General features: G+C 49.1%; 1 protein-coding gene across 6 annotated transcripts in view; it reads right to left on the reverse strand.

Moving 5' to 3' along the window:
* Positions 1–5830, reverse strand: part of PLEKHG4 (pleckstrin homology and RhoGEF domain containing G4) — a 195833-nt gene that overhangs the window by 33424 nt on the left and 156579 nt on the right. The gene's annotated exons all lie outside the window — the stretch shown is intronic.

Raw genomic sequence — 5830 nt, forward strand, 5'->3', positions numbered from 1 at the left:
AGCCATTAAAGAGTATCAGTCCCAGGACCGAGCCCTGCGGGACCCCGCTGCCCACATCCTTCCAGGTCGAAACCGACCCATCTACCACTACTCTCTGGGTGCGACCCTCTAGCCAATTCACCACCCACCGGACTGTGTAGTCATCCAAGTCACAGCCTCTTAACTTGTTTACCAGTATGGGGTGGGATACCGTATCGAAGGCCTTCCTGAAGTCTAAGTATACGACATCAACCCCTACTCCTGCGTCCAGGCATTTTGTAACCTGGTCATAAAAAGAGACTAGATTAGTCAGGCGTGATCTACCTGCTACGAACCCGTGCTGGTTTCCCCTCAGCATAATTTGTCCTGCCGGGCTCTCGCAAATATGAGCCTTGGTAATTTTTTCGAAGACTTTGCCTAGGATGGAGGTGAGACTGACTGGCCTATAGTTGCCTGGGTCCTCCTTCCTCCCCTTCTTGAAAATGGGGACCACACTGGCCCTTTTCCAGTCCTCCGGGACCTGGCCTGTGGCTGAAACTGGGGTGGGGGCAAGGTAGAACAGAACTCTTCTCACCTTGCAGGGCCCACCCCCGCTACCCCGACTGTGGTATTGGGGGAGCTGGGCTGGGCCTGCAATGTGAAGCGGGGCTCTCTTCCCACATCCCTCTACCCAGGCCTCTTGAAAGTGGCAGCAACAGCTGCTGGTTTGGCTTGGCCTGGCCAGAGCTACAGGAGGGTGAGGTGGAATGAAGCCCCCTCACCTCGCCGGCCCAGCTTGGCTTCCCCCAATACACTAGCCAAGCCCTGCAAAGCATGAAAAATTAACCCTCAAAGGAACACAAGTTCCCTACGGCGCTGTACTTTAGATCACCTGCATCTAATGCCTCATTTGACAAGCACTACTTTTTGTGTGCGATCAGTCATTGTAGAAGCGCTATGCAGCAGTATGTTACATCGAGGCTATAGAGCACTTTCTGTAAGCGCTCTTAGATAAAAGAAATGAACGCAATAGTCAGCAGCCGTTTTGCATTCAGGATGGTTGGTGTCTTCCCTGTAAGGCCTAACCATGGTGGGCTTTAAGTACAAGAGCTCTTTAAGTACAAGAGCTACCACATAAAACAGGCCATGAACTAAAGGGCTTTCAGGGTTCTCATGGCCCAAGGAGAAGAGTAAGTTCAAGTGAAGAGTGAGTGAACCTCTAATATGGCCATGGAGCTCAGTAACAGGTATCTGGAGTGGGAGGCAGAAGGTGCATCTATACTACAATGTTCCCAAAAGCATGGCTAAGAAGCATGCTCTGCCTGTTTGCTCACTCCCTGTGGTCATTTGCAAATGGTCCACCACAAAATGCTCTTTGCATCTCAGTTATGCAAACCAGACAGTGCATTGTATTGCATGCACCAACCCCAGAAATGAGGCAACCCCAACACCTCTCTAAAAATCTGTCTCTAGAGTGCTTGACAGCAGGGCCAGGGATGGGCCTTGGATGGCTTCACTGTCTCATTTCTGCATTGAGTAGTAACTAGGTGAGCCATGCTTGAGTGGCACTCCTAGGAGAACAGTGGAAGTGGCCCAGACAAACCTGGAAACACCTCAGTCATGCTGGCCCCTTCTCAAGGGAAAAAAACCGTGAAAGCCATACCTCTACATCCCAGGGAGCCTACCCTGAAAAGCCACGACTGAGACTGTAGCAGAAATGGGTGACTGTACAGGACACAGTTAGGGCCTGACTGTACAAGACTGATCAAAGCCAGGACCTGTGAAGAACTAGAACTTGTTCATTCCAAGAAATCCACAAGTGACTGTCTACTGTTCTGATGACTAACATACAGAGCATCTGAAGGTGATCTTACATTCAAGTGATCTAATCCTGAAAGCTTGGCATCAAAAACATTATCTAAGTCACAACCCCTTCCAATCCAATGACTCTCCCTGTGAACAAGCCATACACACTCACTGAATCATAGAGCTCTTTGGGTCAAGGACTATCTCCTACTAGATGACTGCAAAGCATCCAACACAAAGAGATGCCATCTGGCTGGGGTTTGTAGCCATTGCTACAACATAATCCATCAACAGCATCTCAGGCATGAATTTGGAAAAACAACTAGAGATGACAGGCAGGCAGGAGCTGTGGGGACGGAGGTGAGGGATCAGAGCACTGCTGTAACAGGGATGCTAGGAAAGACTCGCTGAATGCCTGCACACTGCACACAACACTGACCTAACCTGACCTGAGCCAAACACCTGTCAAAATGTCAAATGTGTAGCCTGGTGGGGCCCTTTTGAATGTAGCCAGAATTCTTCCTGCAGCGTGATACCAGGGAATTGTTTGCAACCGTCAATTCCCAAGCACTGACCTCAACAGAGCTGGTGCCCTGTGAAGACAATGCTCTCCAGCACAAGCTTTTAGAGTAATGGAGTGCACAACAGAGCAAAAACCAATGCAAATGCCTCTCTCCCCTCCATCCTTTGAGAACTGTCTGTCATTTCAGTTATGCAAAGGGGACATTTCATTGTATTGCAAGAAGGAAGGAAGGAAGGAAAATCTGAACTCACTCCCTCTAAAATACACATGCCACTATAGACAGCCCCAAGTATCTGTCTATAGTTACAAATGCGTAGTGCCCCTTGTCACATTTTCCAAAATGCAGACCCTAAACTGATAAGAGCTGCAGTCTGGGGATTACACCTCATGCTAGCAGTTCTAAATGGATGTAATTATGAAGCAATTTCCCAATGCGAAGCACAGAGAACTGTTATACAGGCTTAAAAGTTACTGTCACAACAAAGCAGCCACTATGCAAACAAAGTAAAACCTCCTCTGCTAACTTAAAGACAGACCAATTAGTTGCACTGGAAAGTGCTTGTGCAGAATGCTTGGCTTCCCCTGTGCTTTGGGTCTGCTTTGTATTTTCCTGAAAGTCTTCCCATGCAACTCACTGTAAAAATGTCCAAGAGAGAAAAAAACTTCAGGCCAAGAAGTCAGGGTGTTACTGAATGATTAAACATTTAAAAAAATAAACCTACTCCTACCTTCATATTTCTACAGAGGGGGTCCATAGCGCAGCTAAGTACAAATCCTTGTGCTGTGTGTGATCATCCTCTGCGGTCAGACTGAAGCAATGGCGCCCAATTAGTGCACCCTACCAAGTCCTGCTATTCACAAGCAAATGCTGCTAGCCTAAATACCAGATGGACAGTCCCTGGTAACTAGAGAAAAGGAGGTGGGGGGAAGGGCCTTGACTTCACATTAAAGCTACTGGAGTGTGCGGAGAACACCCAGAGCTGGGCATTGGACACACCACCTGGCTTTTACACTGTGACAAGAACAGGATAAAATGTCACCACTAGCATGAGCAGAGGATCTGTGAGTAAAGTTAAAAGAAATGAATGGATCCCAAATGGACACATGCTTTGCAGTTAGACTGAATGAGATCTTTCCTAGGGAAATAAAAGCACTCTACCCCGACCACCCTGCTCTTGGACATTAAGGTTAGGGGCAGAAGTTACACATAAACTGGTTAAAGTGATCAGAAATTGGTTTAAACCTATAACAGAACAAAAGTTCAGTGCACATAAACCAGTTTCAAAATGGCCAAAACTGGTTTAAGATAAATCTGGTTGACTGTACTATCAGACTTAACTGAATGAGGTCAAACTGGTTTACGGAACTTCTGTCCCAGACCCTTTCCTGGTTTAAGTTAAATCAGAGGCCCCCAGCATGCTTTTCAGCCCTGGGCTGGGTTGTTCTGTGCTATCTGCTCCAGAAAGCAGGGCTGGCCCTGCTCATCTGCTCTCTAACTGGAGCAGGGGTGGGGGCGTAGCCAGATAACAGCCCAGCATGGTCCCCAGAGGCAAAGTGGGTGGGTGGGGATTCCCCCCTCCCTCCCCTCTTCCCCCGGGGGACCCCAGCCGGGCTCTGCCTAGCAGGGACGAAGCAGCCCCTGCCAGGGTCTGCTTCCCCACTCCCCCTCTAGGCACCCCCTGGCTAAAATCCCTGCAGGCCAGGATGGGAGATTAAACTCCTCCCCAGTCATACTCAGGACTGCTGGGGGCCTGGCCACACCTCCTCCCTCAGCTCATCTTCCCTCTGCCACTGTGGAAGAGAAGGGAAGGGAGGGCTCGTTCTAGTACCCCTAGCTCTGGCCTGAGCCACTGCAGGCATGTGCCTGCATTTCCAGAATCAAAAGTGAATTTGCTTGCTGGTTCAATCTGCATAGGTTAGACTAACCTGCAAAGATTGAATCAATTCAACCTTGGACTTTTTGAATGTCTGTACTTAGCCTAAAGCAACAACTCCCATTCCCTTCAAACACTCTACATGAGCTAGACCAGTAGTTCCCAATCTGTGGTACAGGTACCACCAGTGGTATGCAGACAACCTGTCAGTGGTACGCATTAACAGATTTATTATAATTACTTTATATGACAAAAATTTTCTGGTGGTCCTGAAGGTTGTATCATTTTAAATTGGTGGTGCACAATTTGCCAGTTTGAGAACTATTGAGCTAGACAGCATGTGGAGCTGTGGCTTTTGTATGTGTCAGGAACCAGGTATTTCAAAGAACAGGAGCCTCCTCCCAACCTGTCATTTGTCAGTGACTTCCTCTTTATGCAGAGGATTCATTTATTTTTTTACTCTGTTCCCCATACATGAAGCACATAGAATCCTTTCACTGTGTGGATTAGATTGACATGGAAAGCCAAGAACCCAAGCTGTGTGGACTGGATCTTCATGAAATGCTGTGAGAGGGAAGGAATAAAGTACTGAGCTGTTTCTGGGCAGTAGTGAACATGTTTCCCCTCCCATGGGTGACTGATGCCGCCTTAGTCGGGGGAGGTGCTGATCCTGCTAACCGGGGGGGAGGGGTCCCCCGACTAAGGCAGCACCAGTTGTCCATGGGAGGGGAACCATGTTCACTACTGCCAATTGCTGCAGCCGCTTCCAAGAGTGGCAGCGGCCACTTCCAGAAGCAGCTGCAGTAATCAGCCGGTGCTTACAGTGGGGCACCAGCAATCCCACCTACTCCACCTGCCCATTGCCTAAGCAGCGAGTGCAGCCAGTCAGGGGGTACACCAGTGCTCTCAGGGGGTGCATGTGCACCCGTGTACCCCTATGCATCACCACTGTCCCCTCCTCTCAAAATGGGAGGCAATTATATTAAAATTGTTAGTCTATCTAAACTCAATCATTAAGGAAAAGTTCTTCCGAACTTTATTATTATTATTTACGTTATTATTCATGGAAAAGACCTTACCCCAGCCTCATGCTAGAAGCAGTACAAATACAGAACAAATGGCCCCTGACTCAAGGAGCTTACAATCCAAGCATGAGACAAGAAATGACAGTTGGCAACAGAAAAACTGATGGGTGGTGTAAGGAAATAAAGAGATCTTGTGGTCATCTTGATTGGTACCTGTCTCAGTGTACCAGCAGCTTAACCAGTGTCAGGTATTTTGTAGGCCTCAAAGAAGACTGGTATGGCTGAACTAGCCAATTGCCCATCATGAATGACAGAGTGTTTCAGGGATTGTTTGCATGCCCCCCCCCTTCAGCACTGGCTCTGTAAACAGTCCCTCCACCAAGGGGTGATGCGCAGGGGGTGCATGCGGGTGCATGTGCACCCCCTGAGTGTGGCGGCACACCCCTTACAAAAAGGCCGACAGTGTCAGCAGTGCCTGTGGGTGGTCGCTGCTCACCACCCCACTGCCAACAGCATCTGCAGGTGGTCTGTGATCGCTGCTGGCCGCCGCCAACACTGCTAGCAGCGTCTGTGGGTGGTCACTGACCCCTGGTCGGTGCTTGCCACTCCCACCCCACCCCCCGCTGCCAACAGTGCCAGGGGCG

The sequence above is a fragment of the Alligator sinensis genome, unplaced genomic scaffold, assembly GCF_000455745.1.
Source record: "Alligator sinensis unplaced genomic scaffold, ASM45574v1 scaffold642_1, whole genome shotgun sequence".
Classification (NCBI taxonomy): domain Eukaryota; kingdom Metazoa; phylum Chordata; order Crocodylia; family Alligatoridae; genus Alligator; species Alligator sinensis.